Source organism: Coptis chinensis, chromosome 7 (genome assembly GCF_015680905.1).
Source record: "Coptis chinensis isolate HL-2020 chromosome 7, ASM1568090v1, whole genome shotgun sequence".
Taxonomy (NCBI): Eukaryota; Viridiplantae; Streptophyta; class Magnoliopsida; order Ranunculales; family Ranunculaceae; genus Coptis; species Coptis chinensis.
This window is the reverse complement of record NC_141462.1, coordinates 4,273,796-4,287,864: the sequence shown is the minus strand read 5'-3', so window position 1 is coordinate 4,287,864 and position 14,069 is coordinate 4,273,796. Positions and strand designations below refer to the sequence as shown.

General features: G+C 36.5%; 3 pseudogenes across 2 annotated transcripts; all 3 read left to right on the top strand.

Annotated features, from left to right (window-relative positions):
* Positions 1–63: 63 nt before the first annotated feature.
* Positions 64–2,373, top strand: LOC147485367 (tetrahydroberberine oxidase pseudogene; annotated as a pseudogene). The gene has a single exon (XR_015200920.1). The product of XR_015200920.1 is annotated as a tetrahydroberberine oxidase pseudogene (transcript).
* A 2,439-nt stretch (positions 2,374–4,812) lies between these two features.
* Positions 4,813–6,690, top strand: LOC147485366 (tetrahydroberberine oxidase pseudogene; annotated as a pseudogene). The gene has a single exon (XR_015201674.1). The product of XR_015201674.1 is annotated as a tetrahydroberberine oxidase pseudogene (transcript).
* A 3,552-nt stretch (positions 6,691–10,242) lies between these two features.
* On the top strand, positions 10,243–12,697 carry LOC147485365 (monolignol oxidoreductase AtBBE-like 15; annotated as a pseudogene).
* The last annotated feature ends 1,372 nt before the right edge of the window (positions 12,698–14,069 follow it).

Here is a 14,069-nt window from a genome sequence, read left to right as displayed (position 1 = left end):
ACTCTCTGTTATGTAAGAAAACGGGGCAGGGTAATTCAGGATAAAAAGGATCAGCCAGTGCACACCTTTTCACACAAACAAAGTAAGTTCTGCAGAATTTCAGCAATACTTAAAATTCTAATAGACTGTAAATGTGTCCGTATTAGTTTTCATCAAATTGTTTGATAACTGTGATTGAGTTTCTCGTACTATGTTTCTGTGTTGGATAAACTAGCAATATGTACTAGTAGCAATATTATATTTATGAAAATCATACATGAAGTCTTCACCCTCAAGAATGCACAAACCAAATCCTTCCATCTCCACGTCTCTTTTTGCGTGCAACTTCTCATACGTTAAGTGATTAAGGCAATTAAGTATTTGCATTACATGAAAACAGAAAATGCGTCAGCAAACTGGAGGGTGAATGATAACTCATCTTGCATTTTATGACTCGTGTATGATACAGCACATTATTTCATTTCAAATAACTTGAATTTATTCTAGATATTGTAGTGATTATTTGTTTTACTTATGTATTTGTTCTTTTCAAGTAATCCACCTGTTATCTTTTCTTTAAAGGGTGTATTATTATGTGAATTGAAACAGACTCAAACATCATTGTTTTATGAGCTCAAAATATATATAGCATGCAACCTTTGAGAAAAACTCATAATCCCAGACTCCCAGTGAAACACTTGGAGGCAATATGAGTTTCATAGGCTTTGCACCCCTTCTAATCCATATTCTGTTGTTTGCTTCATTTTTATCTGTAACTTCTGTTTCAAGCTCTGAAAACATCAGGCAATGCCTATCAAGCGCTTCTAATACCTCCATTCCAATAACCAACGTACTTTACTCCCAAAATAACTATTCATATTCACCCATCTTGGACTTTTCTATACAAAATCTTATGTTCATTTCCTTTACAACACCAAAACCTCTGTTTATTATCACACCCCTTCACGAATCCCATATCCAAGCAGCAGTAATTTGTTCTAGAAAATTTGGGTTACTAATTCGAGTCCGAAGTGGTGGCCATGATTATGAAGGCCTATCTTATATATCTTACAAGCCATTCATCATTATCGACCTCGTTAATTTTCAACAAATTAGTGTGCATGTAGAAGATAACTCGGCATGGGTCCAGGCAGGTGCTACTGTTGGTCAAGTTTATTATCAGATAGCCGAACAAACTAGTACTCATGGATTTCCTGCAGGTGTTTGTCCAACTATGGGTGTAGGAGGGCATATTAGTGGTGGCGGATTAGGCTTTCTGATGAGAAAATACGGCTTAGCTGCTGATAATGTTCTCGACGCTATCTTTATTGATGTAAATGGACAAATTTATGACAGGAAATCCATGAGTGAAGATCTTTTTTGGGCTATAAGAGGAGGTGGAGGTGCTAGTTTTGGAGTAATTGTTGCATGGAAAATTAAGTTGGCTCCAGTTCCATCGGTTGTTACTTATTTTAATGTTCCCAAAAGATTGGAACAGGGAGCAACTAGTCTATTTTATAAGTGGCAAAAATTGGCACCTGAGTTTCATGAAGATCTTCTTATCAGAACTGTCATACAACCTGTGGATGGAGAAAAAAACAGAACTATTGAAGTTGTCTTTGAATCTGTATTTCTTGGCACTGCCAAAGAAGTTCTTTCACTAATGGAAATTAATTTTCCAGAATTTGGTCTGGATGCCAAAGATTGTACTGAAATGAGTTGGATTAATTCGACTCTTAGCGTTGCAGGATTAAGTGGAATGCCTGTGGATGTTCTGCTGAACAGGTCTCAACAATCAAAGAGATATTTCAAGGGTAAGTCTGATTTTGTGCAGGAACCTATTTCCATTGCAGACTTGGAAAGGATATGGACAGTTATGCTGGAACAAGACATATCCCCAATGATGATATGTGAACCTTTTGGTGGAAAAATGGATGTAATCTCAGAATCTTCAATTCCATTCCCACATAGAATTGGTAACTTGTACAATATTCAGTACTACATAACGTGGCAAGATGGTAGTGAATCTACAAAGTACTTAGAAGCAACAAGAAGGCTATACGGTTACATGACACCTTATGTTTCCCAGTCTCCAAGAGCTTCATATGTCAATTACAAGGATCTTGAGTTGGGCATAAATCAGGGCGTTAATACAAGCTACTTGGAAGCTAGAGTGTGGGGTGAAAAATATTTCAAAAGTAACTTTCTAAGGTTGGCGAATGTGAAGAGCAAAGTGGATCCAGAGAATTTCTTTTGGAATGAACAAAGCATACCACTTCTTCCTCTCGACTTCTTGAGCACAGGAAGAGATATTAGCATGGATTCTGATGTTTAATTCCACACATGTATTTTCTATTACAATGATAATGAAATTTGTCTATATAATTTGCTGTATATTCTTATTGCTGATCCATCTTAAATGTTGGATATAAATGGTGTAACCGAAAAGTAAGTGCTCAATAATTTGGTATTTGATCTGAAAATCTGACCGAAGTTATTCTCATCCTCCATTTACAAAAAATAGTTTCTTGTACTCTCTCAGACAACGTTTTGGTACCAGTAGAATCTGCTAGGATTGACACCTCAGGGCGCGTCTAAATATTTGTTTTACTTTGTGTGCAAAAAACAAATGACACCTCAGAGCTCAGATATTATCCCCGGCAACCAGGGCAACCATTTTCATCTTTTCAGCATAGAGATTGTGGGTGTTTCATTCATGGGTTAACTAGTATTACCTCCAGATGAGCCAATTAGGATTACCCCCATCTATAGGGAAATTAGGATCTCTCCCTAATAGCATTCCAAATGCAGGTGAAAAAAGGGGGATGTGAAAATTTTCACCTCCTTTTGGTTCAAAACCAGTGCCCAATGTATTGGTATACAACTCAGATTTGGATAAACCACACAGTTAAGGTTTTGGTTTCCTATTCTAAATAAGATTCTAATTAAACCTTACAAATCCCACCAACTGATCTTGTATTTATAGAGGTGGGTATCAAATTAGAATCCTATTTAGAATAGAAAACCAAAACCTTAATACGAGACCAGTTGGTGGGATTTGTAAGGTTCAATTAGAATCCTATTTAGAATAGGAAACCAAAACCTTAACTGTATGGTTTATCCAAATCTGAGTCGTATACCAACACAATGTAGAGGTGAAAACGATGGTGACTATTTTCCCTGGGTGAAACCTTCAACTGATATAGTGGCTGACTTGTGAACTTCGGACGGGATGTTGGATTCCGTCTCGTGTGTTTTTTTTTTTTAAAAATGGGTTTTTTTTTTGGACGGAATGAAACATTACGTCTCATGATTTTTCGACTTTTTAAAAAAAAAATTCAGATGGGATGTTTCATTCCGTCTAGAGCGTTTTTTCAATTTTTAAGTCCAGACGGAATCTAACATCCCGTCCGAGATTAATATTCACTTTTGCATTGGACAACTTCACCTTGTTTTTCACCAAAACGGTGATAAAAGGGGGAAATACTACCTATGTGGAGGTGATAAGAGGGAGAAAATATTGACTTGCATTGGGAGAGCATTCCCAATGCAGGTGAAAAAGAGGGGAATGTGAAAATTTTCACCTCTTTTTTGTTCAAATCCAGTGCCCAATGCAGAGGTGAAAAGGAGGGTGACTATTTTCCCAAGTCATTACCAGAGTGAAACCTTCAACCGAGATAGTGGCTAATTTGTGAACTTCGGACGGGATGTTGGATTCTGTCTTGTATGTTTTTTTTTTTTTTTAAAATGGGTTTTTTTTCGGACAGAATATTTCATTCCATCTCGCATAATTTTTCGATTTTTTTTTGGGGTTTTTTTTGTTTTTGGGGTTTTTTTTTTTTTTTTAAGATGGGATGTTTCATTCCGTTCGGAGTGTTTTTTCGATTTTTATATGTCCCGACGTAATCTAACATTCTGTCGTCCGAGATTAATATTCACTTTTGCATTAGAGAGTTTCACCTTGCTTTTCACCAAAATAGTAGAAAAAAAGAAAAATACCTAAGTAGAAGTGATAAGAGGAAGAAAATATTGACTTGCATTGGAAATGATATGAGTTGAACAAAAAAAAAGTCAACCCTTCATTCATTCTAGTTTAATCCGTTTCTTTGCGTTCAGAAACTTTACCATCAAATCCTAGATCTGAAGCTTTATTCTAGAAATTTTGAATAACTAGTACAACAAAAACGTCGTACAATTATTTATTGTTCGTCAATATTTCAGTTATCCCATGAACATGTCCACAGCCAGTATACGCCAGATGCATTGTGCATATTCTACCATTATTTAAGTTTTTCATTGACTAGTGTGGCTGTATGGCACCCCATCCTCATTATACTCCATTTGAATTGTGATATAATTGACTTGTATTTTAAAAACAAAGAAATTCATGTTGAATGGACTAAACAACACATAAACAATTTTTTAGTGGAATGATCCAAACACGTGTCAAATGATTGATTCCACACACGCACACAATATGTCTAGCAATGACCAAGACTTTTCTATGCCGCACTGCAATTAAGGCTCGTTCCACATCTAGTTTGCGGTGAAGTATTTACCTCAAGTCCTGATCGTCATCAAATAGAACAAATGAGCCGCCCAAATGGATGTTGTTTAGCGCGTCTTATTTGATTCGTATAACTTGACTTTTTATTATATTTTAAAGATACCGGCTTACTTTTAAACGGACACCCGTTAACCGATGGACATACTCGTAGGAGTTTATAGTGTCTTGAACAATTTTTTAATTTATATTTATTAATTTGTTCGTCGACAGTTTATATATGACACTATATATAAGCTGTGGGCACTATATAAACTGTTCAATACAGTACATAACATGTTGTGCATGAACATATTTAAAGATAATATCTACTTTGTTGTCAAGTAATCTATTTGTATTATACTTTTACTTGGACTTGGAACAATATATTTTGTTTGTCAACGGAACCGATCTCTATTTAAAGACATAAAAACTTGAGCAAACTCATAAGGCCAAGCATCAAGCATGGGTTTTATAGGCTTTGCATCCCTTCTGATACATGTGTTGTTGTTTACTTCAACTCTATCAACGGCTTCTGGTAAAAGTTCTGAAACCTTCATTCAATGTCTTAGGAAAATATCTAAGACTTCAACCCCAATAACCAAAATAGTCTACTCCCCAAATAACTCTTCTTATTCATCCATCTTGGATTTCTCTATTCAGAATCTTATGTTCATTTCCTCCACAACACCTAAACCTCAGTTCATTGTAACACCCCTGACAGAATCCCACATCCAAGCTGCAGTCATTTGTTCCAAAAGATACGGTTTCTTGATTCGAGTTCGAAGTGGTGGTCATGATTATGAAGGTCTATCTTATATATCGCATAAGGCATTCATCATTATCGATCTAGTTAAATTTCAAGAGATCAATGTGAATATCGCAGATAAAACAGCATGGGTTCAAGCTGGTGCAACTGTTGGTCAAGTGTACTACCGTATTGCGGAACAAAGTAACAACACTCATGCATTTCCATCAGGTGTTTGCCCAACTATGGGCGTGGGCGGACATATCGGTGGAGGGGGTTTAGGCTTTCTAATGAGAAAATATGGCCTTGCAGCTGATAATGTTGTCGATGCATACTTCATTGATGTGAAAGGAAGAATTCTCAATAGGAAGTCCATGGGAGAAGATCTTTTCTGGGCTATAAGAGGAGGTGGAGGTGCCAGCTTTGGAGTCATTGTTGCATGGAAAATCAATTTGGTTCCTGTTCCAGCAGTTGTCACTGTTTGTAATATACCAAAAACATTAGAACAAGGAGCAACCAGTCTGTTTCACATATGGCAAAATGTTGCACATAAGTTCGACAGAAATATCTTCATGAGAACTATCGTACAAGCTGTGGGTGCACAAAAAAGAAGAACTATAGAAGTTGCATTCCAATCTGTATTTCTGGGCACTATCAAAGAGCTACTTCCTCTAATGAAAATCAGTTTTCCAGAACTTGGTTTGGGGGTCAAAGATTGTAATGAAATGAGTTGGGTCAATTCGACCCTAAGCGTTGCAGGACTAACTGGAAACCCCGTCGAGATTCTTTTGAACAGGTCTCAACGAACAAAGAACTATTTCAAGGGAAAATCTGATTTTGTACAAAATGTCATTTCTGAGACTGACTTAGAAAGCATATGGAAAGTGATGCTGGCGCAAGACATATCGCCAATGATGATCGATGAACCTTTGGGTGGCAGAATGGATGAGATCTTAGAATCCTCAATTCCATTCCCGCATAGAGTTGGTAACTTGTACAATATCCAATATTTCATGCCATGGCAAAACGGAAGTGCGACTACAAGGTATCTAGAGGCAACAAAAAGGCTGTATAATTACATGACTCCTTATGTTTCCAAATCACCAAGAGCTTCATATGTCAATTACAAGGATCTTGACTTGGGCATAAATCACGATGTTAATACAACCTACTTGGAAGCTAGAGTGTGGGGTGAAAAATATTTCAAAGGAAACTTTCTAAGGTTAGCAACTGTGAAGAGCAAAGTGGATCCAGAGAACTTCTTTTGGAATGAACAAAGCATTCCACCTTTTCATGGAAGGGCGTAAGGCTGGAGTATATCTGTATATGTTGAATAAAATGTTTTCCTACAAAGTATTTTTTTGATAGCAATTATCCACACTTCTATTTCATTTCCATATAATACAATTTCTCTGAGCAATGTTTTTTTCCCTTTGCAATGGATTTTTTTGATCAAAATCCTTTTAAAAATGAAAATGGCAGCTTCGGAATTTTCAGTGCAACGCACAGTGCAACACAAACTCGGCTTCAAACTCATCAATAAGGTCACTTGGAGCACTGGAAGTCTAGACCCATACTAAACCCATTCTGTTCCTAGTTTCCTACTACAAATCTGTAACTTTTTTTGTATTATCACAGTTCCCCAGTCATGATCTTATCGCCTTCAGAGATAAGTAGATCACCATATTTGACCTTTTTTTTTTTTTTTTGTGAGCAAAACATAAAGAGCACCATATTTGACTTGTTCCACATAGTAAGTCTTCCATTAGCCAATCAATCCAGTTGAATGGATCCGGGTCTATATGACAAACAAACACATAAGTACATGCGCATTAAATGAAGAAAGAGATGAGAGATATTCAGAACCCATAGTCCAATAGTTGAACCCACTCAACCCGGATAGTGAAATAATCAAATAAGCCACTAAGGAATAGGACCACTGGAGATTAGGCTTTAGAGAAATGGAGGCCGAGTAGCTACCAAGTTGCATTTGACTCCAAGCCAGGCATGAGTGGCATGCCATCTCCAATTAAAAAGGGCATGCCATCTCCAAAAACTAAAAAATTGTTAAAAGTTGTTTTGTGTTGACCCCAAAAACAATTTTGCGAACCTTTTCAACCCTTCTTTTTATTCTTTTCTCCCACCATAAAAAATCATAAACCCTTAAACCCTTAAACCCTAAAACACTAAACACTAAAATGGAAGAGCCCAACCCTATTTCCCTATTTTGTGAAGATGGCGAAGGTGAAAAATGTAATCATCATCACTTAACCCCGAAGAAAAAATAGTAACAAGTTCCAAGTGACCCCATTCAAAAAAGAATGTAGAAACAAGTTAAAAAAGCCAAACAATAGATGAATGGATGATGATGCATTTAATAAGAATAAGGTAAATATAAATTAAACGTAATTATGAATGTAGTAATTATACATGTAATAATTATGCATGTAGAAATTATTGATGTGTACACGGTGATTATACATGTAATAATTATGTATGTAGTAATTATGCATGTAATAATTTTGCATGTAGGAATTATTGATGTGTGCGATTGATTATACATGTAATAATTATGCATGTAGGAATTATTGATGTAATAATTAAATGATTATTATACATGTAATAATTATACATGTAATAATTATGCATGTAGTAATTAAACGACGCGTTTGCTAAAAGGTCGTTTGTATTTCACACCAAACGGTCTCATCACTCCAACCGTTCGGACTTAGTCTCAAACGGTATGGCCATGTCGTTTGAAACTAAAACTTGGAAAAATATGACTTCGCTTTTTGGCATTTGGGCCGGTGTGGCCACACCGTTTTGGACTTAATCTCAAACGGTGTGGCCATGTCGTTTGTAATTAGTCTCAAACGACATGGCCACACCGTTTGAGACTAAATCATTGGAACCTGTAGTTTGAGATTTGAACTTGGCAAAAAAATTCTAATTTTTGGCATTTGGCGGTGTAGCCAGCCACCGTTTGGACTTAGTCTCGAACGGTGTGGCCATGTCGTTTGAAACTAGTACTTGAAAAATATGACTTTTGTTTTTGGCATTTTGGGCGGTGTGGCACACCGTTTGACTTTATCTCAAACGGTGTGGCCACACCGTCCAAATGCCAAAAACATACATACAAGTGGAGTCCATCAAAGATAGAGAAGTCTGCCGCTACATGATCTCATGCAAGGATTCGATCAACATAGGCAGTGTCATTGATTGGCTTATCAAACACTCAAAAGCGCAAAATGATCATTGGTGTAATCTTTATATGGTGCGTATTGTATTTGTTTGGAAAATTTATTTAATTCTAGAAATGAAACAGTTCTAAGAATGCTTGAGTTTTTGCAACTGATGGTATATACTTTTTATATTCCAGTTGACATATTGTATCCGAACACAACAACAAACTAGAGATATGAACAGAGATGTAGCATTTAAAAGCAAAACACTTGAAACCCAACATTGTCGACAATGTTGGCTTTCCCAAAGATCGGTCCAAGGTGCAAAGTAATCGAGGGTAGATTGAATATAGCCATGAATGCTATAGAGGCAAAAAGAGCGGCAACAATGGTTATAGAATTTGTTGTGTTTTGAAGCTTCTCATGCGGTTTCCGTAGCTCTTTTGGCAATACCGCACATCTTTTGTGGGTCTTTGCATTACGTAGATAAGCCTGTGAATGCACCTCATGCTTTATATCACTAACATGTTCTTTTCGGTTCCATTGCCTCATACCTAGCATGCTTCGCACCGACCTTCAACTGACCTTCCTTAATCTCCATATTGGAGTTTATCTGCCAAATCCATTGCGGTTTCATTCTGATGATTAATAGCATTGACGTCAACAGATACAAAGCTCAGTAGAAGGTTCACAATCTGTAAGCAAAATATTTTATTCAGTATGGATGGTAGTTTAATTGAGTCACCAACTTTCCTTTGAATGAGTTCAAATTTGCGAAATGATGGGGTCATCTGAGCAAAATAGTATTTGTCTTTTATGTATGCTAATGAAGCTCACAATCAATCACTAAATATTCATGGAGATAATTGACTCCCATCATATGTGCTTCTTCCAGTACTAAAGGAAACAAAAGAATAACTAAAGAAAAAAATGGCTTCATTTACAACGGAATGTTGATTAGTTGGATGATTGGATCTTGGTTGTTCAGATGCACATTAATCAAATCACATCTTAACTGAAGAAGCAAGCTTACGAGTTGTTTAAATTTTAAAATATGTGTGTGAAACAGAGAGAAACAGAGTGTGTGAAAGAAAGAGGATATTTGTGGCTAAGTTAAGTAGAAGGGATGATTATGAGTGTTTGTGGGTTTTTGGTCGAGCGCGAAATCGAGGGTTTGAAGTGAAATCGTGGAAATGGAAATCGAAAGTGTGTGTGGGTTTGTGGGGTTGCCGGGTTTGCGGTTTATTGGTATTTGGTTGGGGGTGTATGATTTATGAGTTGCTTGACACAATGGGACAAGGCCCCTCGGCCTTCGCCCAACTTGAAACCGCCCAACACAAATGGGGTCTGGCAGTAATAGGACCCTTAAAAAATTGCCTGTTGATAAAACATTATGCAAATTTTTTTTTCACAAAACATAAATTTTTTCACAAAACATTAAATTTTTGTTTTCATTATAAATATTAAATTTTTTATTCATTATAAAACATTAAAATTTCACAAAACATAATTTTTTTTTCAGCTACGGGCTTATGCCAAGGCGGCAAGATCTGATCTGTTATCAACTAAATAAGAATTTTTAATACAATTCTCTGCTCATTTAGTCAAAAAAATAAGTATTCCTGTAAATTTTGAACTTCGAAGGGAACTTGAAGAGCTATATCATTCAAAATATATAGGAGTCAAAATAGGACCACCATGTGAAAACATCCAAAAGGAGTAAAATGGAGACAACTAACACCAAATCGAAGTCAGTTCACATTGTTTTATTATCTGTGCATAATGGACTTCATTTATAGCTTAAAATGCTATATATATAGTATGTTTGATCAATAGAGGCATAGAACACACTCAGGCAACTATATGGACTTCTCAATTTACTATGCATTCGTTGAAATACATCTATTCCTGTTTTCTTCAATTATGTCAGCGCAACCTCTAATTCAATCTCTACAAACTTCAACAAATGCCTTTCCCACAATTCAAATACCTCAACACCTATCACAAAGATACTATATATATTCACCAAGTGACTCTTCCTATTCACCTATCCTGGAATATTCTGTACAAGAGACCTTATGTTTATTTCCTCTACAACCCCAAATCCTCAGTTCATTGTCACACCCTTCCATGAATCACACATCCAAGCTGCAGTTATTTGCTCTAAAAAACATGAGCTTCAGATCAGAGTTCGAAGTGGAGGCCGGTCATGACTATGAAGGCCTATCACATACATCTCAAAAGCCTTTTGTCATAATTGATCTTATTAAGTTTCGACAAGTACACGTTGAACCCATATATTATCAAAAAAAAAAAAAAAAGTACATGTTGATATATATAACCATAACACAGCATGGGTCCAGGCTGGTGCCACTCTTGGTGAAGTCTATTACCAAATTGCAAAAGTAAGTAGCACTCATGGATTTCCTGCAGGTATTTGTCCTACTGTTGGTATAGGAGGGCATATTAGTGGTGGCGGCATTGGCACGTTATCTAGAAAATATGGCACTGCTGCTGATAATATCTTGAATGCGTACTTCATTGACGTAAAAGGGAAACTACATGATAGGAAATCCATGGGTGAAGAACTGTTTTGGGCATTAAGAGGCGGCGGAGGTGCTAGTTTTGGAGTTATTGTATCATGGAAAATCAAGTTAGTTTCTGTCCCATCTACTGTCACAGTTTTCAATGTGCACAAAAAATTGGAAGCAGGAGTTACTATTCTTCTTCACAAACGGCAAAACGTCGCAGATAAGTTCCACGCAGATCTTTTCGTAAGAGCTATCATACAAGCTGTGGACAATGAAACAAAAAAAGAGAACTATACAAGTTTCATTTCAGTCTCTATATCTTGGAAGGGTCAAAGAACTACTTCCACTAATGAAAATGAGTTTTCAGACCTGGGGTGGAAGCCAAAGATTGCACTGAAATGAGTTGGATCAATTCAATTCTTTACACTGCAAATATGAACGGGCAACCAGTGGATGTTCTGTTGAACAGGTCTCAGCAATCAAAGAATTATTTCAAGTGTAAATCTGACTTTGTAAAAGAGCCAATTTCCAGTGCTTCCATGGAAGGCATATGGAAATTTCTATTAGAAAAAGAGAAATCGCCGATGCTGATATGGGAGCCTTTCGGAGGAAAAATGAGTAAGATATCAGAATCTGCAATTCCATTTCCCCATAGAGTTGGGAACTTGTACAATATTCAGTATTGCATGTGGTGGCAAGAGGGGGCTTCTGCATCTAAAAAGTACATAAAATCCGTAAGACGTCTACACAAATACATGACTCCTTAGAGCATCTCTAGGTGGTGGTAGCATACTCTTCATATTTGAAGAATGTGAATGAAGAAGTTAGTCGCAAATTCGATTACCAAAAAACAACCCACACAACATTAGCACTGTCGCGCGACAGTTGTAATGTCGCCCATGTATAATTTGAAAACAACCCACGCGACATTAGGAGTGGCGCGCAAGTGAAAAAAAAACCCTTACGCGACATTAGGAGTGACGCGCGACAGTGCAATTGGCGCGTGTGGTGCTGGTCAAAGTCAAAAAAGTTGTGGGGCCACATTTGCAATGGCGCGCGACATTACCAATGTCGCGTCGCATCTGCATCCAAATTGCCAAATTTGCGAACAAGCAGATGATGCGACCACAAATGCGTCCACCTAGAGTTGGAATTCCGGGAAATTTTGACGCATTTCTTCAAATTTGAATAATGCGACCACGAATGCGTCCACCTAGAAATGCTCTTATGTTTCCAAGTCCCCAAGAGCTGCAAATATCAACTACAAGGACCTTGACTTGGGCATAAATGAAGATGTCCGGACAAGTTAATTACTTAAATGCTAGGGTTTGGGGCAGAATGTATTTCAAGGATAATTTCAAAAGATTAGCACAGGTGAAAAACAAGGTTGATCCAGAGAACTTCTTCTGGAATCAACAAAGCATCCCACCTCTGAACAATTAATCAAGGATAAATTAGTGGAAGTACTATATATATTTTAATCAATATAATTTTCTAGTCGACCTTGCCAATTTAAATTTTACGGATAACAAGCCTCTGTTGTCTGAGTTCCAACATCCAACGGACAGATGAACTTAACACAGACTAAAATTATCTCTACTATACGAACTGCTTTGTTATATATCATTACGAGGCAATTATTTTCTAGTCCAGGCAGAACAAAATGGGTCAGTTCTGCTGCAATGAGCATTTTTTTAGATTATTTATTTTTCAACTCTGGATTCACTTCATATTATCTATCGAATATTACAATGGAAACGTAAATGGATCCAGCTTTTTGTGCCTCTGCTTCAGATATACTTTATGAAATCAAAACCAACCAGTACTATATCTTGTTCCGAGCAAACATAATTGGTAATATAACGAATGTCCTGTATACTTTCCAAGAAAATTTCTATATTATTTCAAGCATGTAAATAAGTTAAGTAACAAATTCTAGTACCAAAAGATTTTTTTTTTCATTGATTGAACAAATGAACTAGTTACAATAACTTAGAGCAAGTCCAATGGAGGGTTGCTAAAAGAGCCGCTAAACCCTTGCCACATAAGATTTTAAGGGTTTTTACCTTGGCCAGCCAAATATGGGATCAAAACTTGAATTTAATTCCAACGCTCTTTTGTGTTTTGATGTGCTAAATGGATACGGACGGCACATTTTCTGCCGTCCATCCATTAGTTTGTAACTTAGGTTGAATTTTTTTTTAGACAGATGACACAATTTCTGTCGTCATTCGAAATTTAACACACAGTTAGCAGAAAATGTGTCGTCCGTCTCCCAAAATTTATTATGGTAGCTGTTAGACAAAGCTACAAATTTGGCTAGATTTATCACACTAGCCAAATTTATGAGCCTTCTAGCAACCCCATTGAAATGATATTTTGGTTTTTGGGGTACTATATGACATTTAGCAACCCATATAACACCCATTGGACTTGCTCTTATAGGAGTTATAGGGTCATAGGGAATCACATCATCTCTACTTTGTGATGTATATAAGAATTGAATGACATACTAATCCTACATACATACGAAAGTACGAAACATCACACTTCTATTTTAAACAGTGTGTTATTGCGAATCAAAGCTCCAAATAACACAAACAATTTGGTCAAAGCAACCAAATCAAAAACCAACCTTAAGGGCATTGGAATCCAGTTGGTGCCTTTCACCCACAGATATTAAGAAGTAAGCTGAGAGATACTGGGACATTGAGATTGAGACCCAAGACATTGAGATTGAGACCAGTGCAAAGGCACACTGCTGCTTCAAGATCAACAAGCCCTTGAATGAGTGTGCAATAGGGGTACCTACTTGAGCACTAACTGATGTATGATTACTAGACTCTCTTTCTTGCAAGAATTTCCTGTTTGTGCTAAAATTATTATTTTCAAATTATAATTATTACTTATTAGGAATTTGAAATATTTAATATTTAATATTTAGAGTTTAATTAGCTTTAGAAGTCTTAAGTTAGATTTAGAAGTCTAGTTTTCTTATTAATGAAGTAGGGCTTATCTATATAAAGAAGTCATTGTAGCTAGTTTAGTTCATTCAACTAATTATCAATTATCAAACTATCAAATCT